Here is a 10,904-nt window from a genome sequence, read left to right as displayed (position 1 = left end):
TAAACCATTTTAAGGTTCGTCTGATTGTTGAGCTAACCTTTAATGTTTGTGGCCAGCAAAAAATATAGTTATAGATTTTATGCTGCCAAAAACAGTTTGGTGCTTCCGTGAACAAGTTTCGTGGCACATAATGTTTAAAATATCTCTATCTATTTTATGTACTCATAGCTTTCTATATACTGACTATTTTGACTACATCTGAAACATTCCACCATTTGTTGACTTTTGCTTAGCCAGTGGTGCTATGATAAATACGCAGTACCCCTCCCGACTAGATACAACATACACACGCACACAGACGCAAACGCAAACGCACAGACACAGAAACATGCGCAGACACAGTCCCCCACATAAGTGGAAACAACAAGGATTCATTGCTAATTAGGATAAACAGCTGTTGCCAAATTAATTACATATGATGGGCACATATAATATAAGCATAAGTCGCCCATCGCTTAACAACAAATGCAAACTGTATTTAGGTTATCTATTATACGCCTTCGCAGCAAACTAACAATGCTACCGTACCGCATTTATTTTGGCCCGTTTACATTGTATCCTTGTGCCAGCAATAAATCTAACAATCAGCTGCCAAGCAGAAAGAAAAACTTTTGTTGGATGGCCAAAGAGGAAACGCTGCAAGCAGCAGTTCTCCCTCGAAATTTGCATAAGCAGCCAGAAAATCCACTTGGACGTTGCACCAGACAGTCGGTAAGTCACCAACGAAAAGTGCTGACTGTCTCTCTGGCTTAGGGCACAACGGTGAATGGCGAAGCAGTGACAGGCGAAGGTGTGCAGCATGCAATCTGGAATATTTCATGCTCTTTAAACGTACGGTGGGTTGACGTATTTAAGAAGTCAACACCTTGATCTATGTGCATATTGTTAGGAAGCTCTTTAGGTCTCCTTTCCGATAAACGAAAGAGCTTAAAGTACTAAAAACCCCATTACATACAACTTTTCTGCATGTCACGATTTTGGCAGGAGCCTCGTAACATATTGGCGTATGCCTTTAACTTCATCATTTTCATCATTTCATTATTGTTGTCCCCATTCTGGGAACTCAGGCAAATTCTGATAATCAACTTATCTCATGATTTTGGGTGTTCAATTTGTACAAAGCTGATTACACAATTTTCATACTTTTCAACACAAAATCCCGAAAATCACAAATACCCACAACACCCACGCACAGAAGATATTTGGTTTTTCTGAATTTCTCTTTTCCTTTTTATCGATTTGCTACTCAACAATTAAGGCTCAGTGTAGGTTAATATTGGCCAAATATAATTGGCATTACGATTTATCAGACTCCCGAAGGTGCATTAAATTTATCTATTTATCTGTCTGGTAGCCACGATAAGCCTCTTTTCTTAAAAAATCTTAAAGATTTAAGAGAACAATGGAACCAAAAAAAAAAAAAAAACAAATTATTTGCAATTATTGATCACTCTTCTCTTACGCTTAGTTATTGAATAGTTGAAATCAGCTTTTGGCTCGTTTGCTTAAGTATTCTGTGAAAATCCTCTGTTGATATCTTACTAGAATAATGCGAATTTAAGTTGAATTTCAGATTTGTTTATTTTTATACCCTGAACCCATTTTTAATGGGAAATCAGGGTATAATGGTTTTGTTAGAACTATGTAACAGGCAGAAGGAGGCGTGGCAGACCCCATAAAGTATATATATTCTTGATCAGGGCGACGAGCTGAGGCGATTTTGCTCTGCTCGCCCGTCTGTCCGTATGTTTGAACGTGTCGATCTCAGAAGATATAAGAGCTAGAGACTTGACTTGACTTTTTCCTAAGTCCGTGTATACCACGTGCATATCGAATTTTGCTTTAAAAATCGATAACTTGTCCCGTTATTTTATTATCGATTAAAAACATTATCGAAAACCAGTAAAAAATTTATATCTGCTACATCTTTAAATGTAGAGTCGCCAAATTTTAAATATATATTTATATGTACTTTATAGAATTTCGATTTTTTCAAAATTTACCCCCACCCTTATATTCACACCCTGACCAACATGTTTTTAAAAGCCGTATTTCAAGTACTAGAGACTTGTGGGTTAGAATGTACACACATTATTACCATATGATTACGCTCTGAAAGTTTCATTGAGATTGTATGTCTACAAAAGAGTTATTCAACAAATAAATTCTCATAATATTGCCCACACTGCAGCGCAGCCCAAGCGCTGTCGCTGCTTACTGCGCAGTTAGCAGAGCACATGCTTATACGTACGTGTGGATGCATGTGCATGTATGTGTGCAGTGCAGAATGATTAGAATATCAGCTTGAAGGGTTCAGGGTATCTCCTAGTCGAGCAGTCTCGACTGGAGCCTTCTTACTTGCTTTTGACTGCTATTATTACGCCTTTGATTGCATATCCCAAAGCTTGGATTTGTAAAGTTGCTTGCGAGACTCCTTACTGCTGCTCAGTATCTCATGAAAGTCGCCCCTAATGCGGCTGTTGTGCTGGAGCTTCTGTCACTCAAAGGCAAACACCTGTAATAAATATTCGTTTGCCGTTTCTGGTTTACGCTTTCGCTTCGGTCGGTTATCCTGGTTTGCTGGCTGCCTGCCAGATACATTTCGCTTGATTTTCCATGTGAGTGCACATCAACAGCAGCAACAGCAGCAGCAGCAGCAGCAGGAGCAACAAGAAAAGCCAGAGGTGAAAAACTGCCTTTCTGGCACATTTTCATATGGCATCGCCTGAGAACTTAACTCAATTCCCATTCAAGCAATGGCAGTGTGCATAAAATGGCAACAAGGCAGAGCCATCATTCGACCAACAGCGCGAAAGAAGTGCAGCCACGCACTAGATGTCACAGGCACTCGAGCTGAACTCGAGCGAGCTCAGTGGCCACGCTTTAAGGCCGTTTACAGACGATGGCCACATTTGGCTGCACATGTTGCACGATATATGTATAATTAAGCGTATAGAGCACACTTGTTTCTTAATTTAGCTTAGTGGTATTTCATATAGCTCCTGCTGTTGCTGCTGCTGCAGCTTCCTTCCTATTAGATATTGCAGCAGGATGCTGCTCAACATGAGTCGCACTTTTCATCTGGTTGCAGGGTGGCACCATTTGCGCACATCTGAGCACTCACTGTGTGTTATTAATTGCGTAATTTGCTTATTAATACACAAATGAGCACACACCTGCACCCAGAGCCGTTGCCTATGCAACCCAATTACATTATGTGCACCTAAAAGCCGTAAACTGTTACCTATTGTAGGCATACCGTGGCCTGAACAAAGGAAGTTCTGTATCTACTGCCGCATTGTACATTTGGGAATACTTTAAGCCTTACTTAAAGCCTTTGTTTTCACTCACGCTACACAATTAAAGAACTTACCTGCCTCGGTATACTCTCTACAAAAATTTTAATCTCGTTTCAACTGAAAGTTGCGCACAAACTTTTCCGCCAAGTGTTTGACTTGCAATTGAAATATTTTGCTTCAGCATTTTTCCAACAAACTCACATACAAGCTCACACATTCACACACACTCACGCACACTCAGACGCACTTCATATGCGCAGGGGAGCTGACTTGTGTGGCATAAATCAATTTTTATATGCTCTTACTACCTCAGCAGCCTCTTCAGCTGCTTCTAGCTGCCGCCTCTTTAATTGGCTGCACATGGAAAATTCTAATGGCAAACACGAGCGCCAGGCTCCTCGAGGAGACCATGTGTGGAGCTGGTAACGCTTTAATTAAATTATAATTACCAGCGTCTTATTAGCCCAATTACAGACACCACCACAGCCGTAACCAAGCAAGGGCACGTGTCCGCACATCAACATCTGTCCTTCCGCTTTAAGCCCAAGTCTCGCGCACTTTGCCATATTGAATTTAATAATATTTTCTCTAGAAACCCACAAATGATGGAGTTAAGTGGCCAACAAGCTAAGCAACAGCAGTAAGATTTTCCGATGAAACAGCTGGTAATTCTGGTATTGTGTAATTTATGTGCAGATATTTTATAAATAAACAAGTATGTAAACAAGTACCTAAAAATAATTTTTAAAAATAAGTACTATTTTTTTTTAGCTAAAGCTAAAGTTAAATCAGAGTTAAAGAGTCAAATAAATTGGAAATGAAGGAAAATATCCTTGAGAAATTTAAGTAAAAATCTTCAAACGCAAATTGACTCAATGAAGTTAATTTTTGTATTAACTATAAATAGTAAGTAATTAATAAAAAAAATTAATAAATAAATAAAGTGGAAAATATATATAAGCTCTAAAATGAATATTTACGAGGTACTACAATTATTTGATACACTAACCGCAAAATCCACTTAAGTAGCTGTTGAAAATGACATTTAGGAAATTGCATGCAAATTTCTGCCGTCAAGCCGTCAACTGATATAATAGAATAGAACTCAAATCAATAAACAATATAAAATAAGAGCATATATCATACATGATACACACTCATGCATGTAGGTATTTACTGTTGCTGGCAAAATATGCGAAATGCAATGCTTGGATGAGCAAGGAATATGCAAGTCATGGATGTTATGTTTATGTCGAGAGAAACGTGCCATATTTATGGTTATCACATAAGGCTGTTCATGACGTATGTTGAATGCTCTTGCATACCCCACACTGATTAATCAAAGCTCTCGTCGGGCAGCAATAACTTTTCCCTGTTTGACCAGGCACCAATATTGCGCATACGTCACGTTCGCATCTGAATAGCCCCATCATGGCAGTGCCCAAGCAAATTGTGGGGAGCCAGCCACTTGCAACGCAATGATTACAGCACAAAACACATACAGGTAACAGCACACACACACATATACATACATATATTTTGTGGAGTTTTCAATTGCAGCAACCTGCTAGTAGCAGTTGCCCGCTCAACAGCTGCAACAAGCTCAGTGAACAGCCAAGAAAAATGAAGCCAATACAAAAACAGCACCCAGGGTGTCGAGTGCATTAGATGAATATTAAAAGCACTTTGCCAACAGCACTCAGAGCTCACCGATAGGTCAAGATGGAGTCTGGCAGGCAGTCAGTTAGTTTGCCAGTCAGTTAGCCTGTTGTTGTTGTAGCTGCTGTTGCTGCTCCTGCAGCTGTTGATACTCCTGCTGAGAAGGCTCCTTGTCCAGCAGCTGCAGCCGCCAACTTTGTGTTGCACAATGCGTGGCTCAACCAAAGTTTGGATCGTTACGTTTGCTTACATCAAACCGTTGAGCCCGTGGCTTATTTTGCTTGCATAATAATTTGAATTTTCTCGTAATTGCATATCATCACAGCAGCTGAAATCAAAGGATTCCTCGTGGACAGCGCATAAATTTAATACAATGTAGCTCGTTGTCCAAATAAGTCCAGCGCAATCACTGATTTTCACAATTGCCCGGCGTAATTTTACAAACAGATTTTTACACAGCAACCACGTGCGGTCCATAATTCGCAGCGCAGGCGACGTTGAGTGGCATTGTCATTGCCATTGTCAGTGTCACTGCCAGCTGTCAGGCAATGGCAGCCACAGGCCAGCCGACCGGGCAACCACCCGTTCGACCACCTGCCTAACAAGCCGCTCGACAATCCGTTCGCCTGTCAGCGCCAGCAGCGGCCGCCGTGGGCTCACCTGTTGGGTTATTTACCTGTGGAACGGGCACAGGTTTTTAATCTGTATCTGCAGCTGATGGAAAGACTTTAACATTTAATTCGTTGAGCTTTAATGCGCTCTTTAGTTCACTTGGTCTGCCTTTCATTTAAGCTGAATAAACGTTTCATTTTTACAGGGGACATAACCACCTGTTGCCGCTTTCGTTTGATGCTGTGCGCTGTCAGAGCTTTTTCCTTAATCAAACACAAAAATGTAATTTATAAAAACGCCCAAAGGACTAAGCAAACAGACAGCAACAAGGCCAAATATTCATTCTAGCAAATGCAATAGGATTAGTTTTATCCAGTTAACGATGCTCGGCTGCCTGCGACATAAGTCGGCACGTGATCTCATTGATTTTGTAAATACAGCAACAAACTTTAGTTGCCAGCACTTGGCTGGCTGAGATTAAACGGCCGCTATCTACGTTGAACTAGTAGAAAAAGTTCGCTTTGAGAGGCTAAGTTGTAATACACTCATAGGCTCAAATAAAATTAATATATTCGTTTACTTATTTTGACTTTCTACGGAATGCACAATATACAATGATATTTAAAATTGAGCCAGTGCAAATGTCAAAAGATGTCTTGGCATTAGTGCTGGGAATAAGCCGTACTGCTGACATTTACATGCGCTGGTATTTGTGTAAGTGAGTGTTTCAACAAAACCCCATGACATCAAATAGATTGTGGTGTGAGTCATGCCTTAAGGCAAGCCATGGAAGCCGAATGCAAACTAACAAGTAACCAGAAGCAATGCGCCAATCCAGGATTGAGTCTAACTAACAAGAACAATAACGCCAACAAGAACAACAACAACAACAATGTCAACAACAACAATGACAACTGAAGGCATCTGAAATTCTTTGGCTTATCAACGGGCCAATGCCGGAAGCTGTGAAAGCATTCATACATATTTGCACGCCTCGCTGTTGGTAGAGCTGGTTCTGGTTCTGGTTCTGGTTCTGTTTCTGCTGGTGTTGGTGCTGGTGTTGGTACTGGCGATGCTGCTGCTCTTGTTGTCCCATTGTGTGTCAAGTTGGCGACGCTATGCGTATCGTGTGCTCATCAAATTACGTATTCAGCAGACAGTCTGTCTTACTGACGTGTCAGACAGGCTAAACAAATAAACGACTAATAACAAGTAAGAAAGCTCCAGTCGAGACTGCTCGACTACGAGATACCCTGAACCCTCCAAGCTGATATTCTAATCATTCTGCACTTCTTTTATGCACACATACATACACATGCATCCACACGCACGCATAAGCCTGCGCTATGCTAACTGCGCAGTAAGCAGCGACTGCGCTTGGGCTGCGCTGCAGTGTGGGCAATATTATGAGAATTTATTTGTTAAATAATTTCTTTTGTAGACATACGATCTTAATGAAACTTTTAGAGCGTAATCATATGGTGAATATGTGTGTATATTCCAAAGCCCAAGTCTCTAGTATTTGAAATACGCTTTTTACAAAAGTGAGGGTGAGGGGGTGAATTTAAGGGTGGGGGGTAAATTTTAACAAAAACCGAAATTGTATAAATTGCATATAAGCATACATTAAAAATTTGGAGACTCTAGCAATAAGGGTGTAGAAGATATAATTTTATAACTGGTTTTCGATAAGGTTTTTTATCGATAAAAAAAGATCGGGATGAGTTAGCGATTTTTAATGATAAACTTGATATGCGCGCTGTAATTACGGACATTTGAAAAAAAATTTGAAGTCTCTAGCTCTTATATCTTCTGAAATCGACGCGTTCATACATACGGACGGACGGACGGACGGACGGACGGACGGACGGACGGACAGACAGACGGACAGGGCCAAATCGACTCAGCTCGTCGCCCTGATCAAGAATATATATACTTTGTGGGGTCTGCCACGCCTCCTTCTGCCTGTTACATACTTTTAACAAAACCATTATACCCTGATTTCCCATTGAAAATGGGTTCAGGGTATAAAAATGTTCTTTGCCATGAAATTTTCCTGCACTCTGTATAGTTGGGTAAGAGTCTGCCTGCTGGACTGGCAGCATCTTGCAAGGTATTTGGCATATTTACTTAATCTATTTACATTGCTGATCAGCAATTTGCCTTAGCTCTTGCCTTTGTTTGCAAGCAATTAAACTATTCTGTCAGCAAATGCATATTCAGTTATCCATCAGTGCTGCACTTGTAAAACAAGTCATGAAAGTCTTTCGGTGTAAACTCAATTGATGCATGCAAAACGAAAATTCAAGTAGCAAAAAAAGAAGAAAATGTCCATTAATATTTTTTGTGTAATTACAATGTTAATAACTTAATGCAATTGCCATCAATTTCTCTTGCCGCCGTCTCCCCGACGTGCAACGTCTGTCGCCGTGCCACATTTTCAATTCAGAACCAAAAATCAATCATAATTTCATTAACGCCTGGCCAGAGTGCGCTTGAGTGTCCTGTGCTGGCATGGACGCCACACACACACACTTATATATATATATATATACATAAACATTTTTACCCAAAGAAAACTTCAAGAATATTTTCTTAAAAATGTAATAGCATTGCTGGTACATTTGGTAGGTAATCAATTCATTCCTTACAAAGAATAGCAAAAAATAATACATATTAATTCTTAAACATTTATAAATATAAATAATGTATACTCAATTTAGTGAGAGGCATCAATTTACAGAACTGAGCACAACTAACGACGCAGTTCACGTAAGAAAGAAACAACAACCCAGTGGAATGGAGCACATCCATCAACTAAATTGAACACGCCCCTGACGCATAGATTACGCCCAACTCTTTAACGGGTGGCATCAAATGCAAGCAGCGCCAAATCTGCACCGCGTGCGTCGACTTACAATGGGCACTGTGCTGTGTTATAACACGCCATTAATAAACTCAAACAAAAAGTACGTCAACCCACGCTAGGTTTGCTGACGGATCAGCCAAAAGCCATAAAGGAATAGAGATGCCAACAGATCCTGCGGCGCAAATGGTCTGTGTCACATCAGCCCTAGAGGGGCGGAAGACGGATGGCAAATGCGCTGCCGTCTGCGCCGCAGATACGTGTTGACATGTCAGTTAGGCAAATGAGGGTAGACAGCTTACTAAAAAGGCCCATTCTCCGAGCCTATCTCCCTTAAAGCAGCTCCAAAAGCTCACCAAGAAAAAACATTGAAAACCACACAAACTTGGCAAGTTTCAATGGCCTTTGTCACAGCTTTAAAAACCGAGCCTCAGACAGGTCATTAACTGAATTTGCACTGCAAACTGCAGGGGGCAGGCCAATTGCCCCAATGACCGCTCACTCAAATAAATGGTCTCTGTGGGCAACTCCCCAATAATAAATTTCGGTCATTTATAGAACAATTGCCATTGCCAGCTCGAAATCACAGCTAAAATTTACAGATTTATCAGCGAGCCAGCTACGGCTACTACCCTATAAAAGACACGAAAAAGCGTTGTGCAAGCATTATATACTAAATATTTATAATATAATGAGATCTATATTATATATTTAAATAGCTATGTAAACAGCGGATCTGAACTGAATCATCAGCAACAACAGCATATCTTAAAGTTGAAATTCTTCTGCTCTGACATTCTTGTTATAATTTATCTGGCTGCTGTAACGTGGGCAAGGGCCCCCGCACCAGACTGGTAGCATAGGTTTTGTTTGTGGCCTCAAGGGCTCTCAGTCCGTCACCTACATAAAGCCACAAAACCAACCGACAAACTGCCCGCATACAAACCAATACGAGAAACGATAGTGCTTAAAAATGTAAAGAAGAAAACGTAGAAATGAAAAAAAAAAAAATAATAGGAAAAGCCAACAACAGTGCTCGTAAATGCAAAGAGAATAATAAAAATCGATTTAAAACAGGGCTACAATTGAAATTGAAATAGAGCCTGTGCCATCCTTTTGGCCAGGCCAACCCGACGGCATTATGTGGTATTGTAGCCACTGCTCATCCTACAGCTTCAGCATCGTGGCACGTTGTTATTTGATAACCCATTGTGGCAAACGTTTTTCACTGAACGCGCAAATTGAAAAAAATCTCATCGAGTGCAAAATGGCAAAGGGAAAGGCTGTGGATATATCCCGACGGCTGCCGAGTGGCAAGTGGCAAGTGGCAAGTGACAACCGATGAACGTGTGAAATCCATAAAAGGGTAACCAATGCCTGTCCTTGATGGCGCGTGTCCATTTTGTGCTGTCATTGAACGTGAACGTGAAGGGGAACGTGAAGGGGAACGAGAACGGCAACGGGAAAGGAGAAAACCTAAGCAGAATACCAAAATAACAGCAGGGAGTAGAGGGAATACCAAATGCGGAATACGGAATGCCAATGTCATGGACTCTACTTCCTCAGAGGTCCACTGAGGTCTCAATTAGTCTCATTTGGCTGACGATTATCAATCTCAAAGGTCAAAGGCGCAACAGGAACAGCTATGCTGATTGGATTTATGTGCGCACCGTTTGCAAAACGAAAGCGATTTTATAATTTAAAGAGAATCACCTTAAATCGTATGATGGGGTGGCAAATTAACTGTTCTTGGCTCTTGGTTCATTCAAGTGTTAAGATAGGAAAAGCGTTTCTTTGGCAGCGCAGCTTACAGCTCATCCATAGGCGCCTCATACAGCTCCCGATTACTTTTGGCACTGCCACAAATAATTCAATGCAGGAAAATGTGGAACTTATCACTTATGGTGTGGTATTTTACTTCTAGTTGGTGCACAGGGCGTATGCGCAATTTGGCAAGTGTGGCACAATACAGGATTAAATAAATCTGTCGACCGAATATCAGATAAATAAGCCTTTAAATACATTCAGATTTCGAATTCATTGAATTCGTTACGCGACGCTCAGAGATTAACAATCAGCCGCAAAACATTTAAGATTTAATTTAAGTAAATGTACAAGCATCCAGCCATCCAAATTCAGCGAATATTTCAACGCACAGTCAACTTTCACCCTTGCCTGGGCCTTCCTCAGGAATAACTTTGTCTGGAGTTGAGAATTTGTGTTTATGCATTAAATTAGAGGAGTCTCGGCGAGGGCAACTTTTATGATTGGGTTATGCTATTTGTAGGGCCGCGTGTGCCGGCTGCTTGGGTTAATAAAATATGCAAATATCCAGCATCCAAAATTAAGTTTCTCTCTCGTTTCCATTTTGCTGCCCTAGCCCACAGCTGGAATCGTGCAGCCGTTGACAGGACGAGCTGTCATCCAGCTCGTGGCCAAAGTGAAAGCGACATATGCAGCCGACAAGT

The sequence above is a fragment of the Drosophila arizonae genome, chromosome 2 (genome assembly GCF_054131065.1).
Source record: "Drosophila arizonae isolate 15081-1271.41 chromosome 2, UAZ_ARI_1.0, whole genome shotgun sequence".
Classification (NCBI taxonomy): domain Eukaryota; kingdom Metazoa; phylum Arthropoda; class Insecta; order Diptera; family Drosophilidae; genus Drosophila; species Drosophila arizonae.
Note: the sequence above shows the minus strand (reverse complement) of the source record.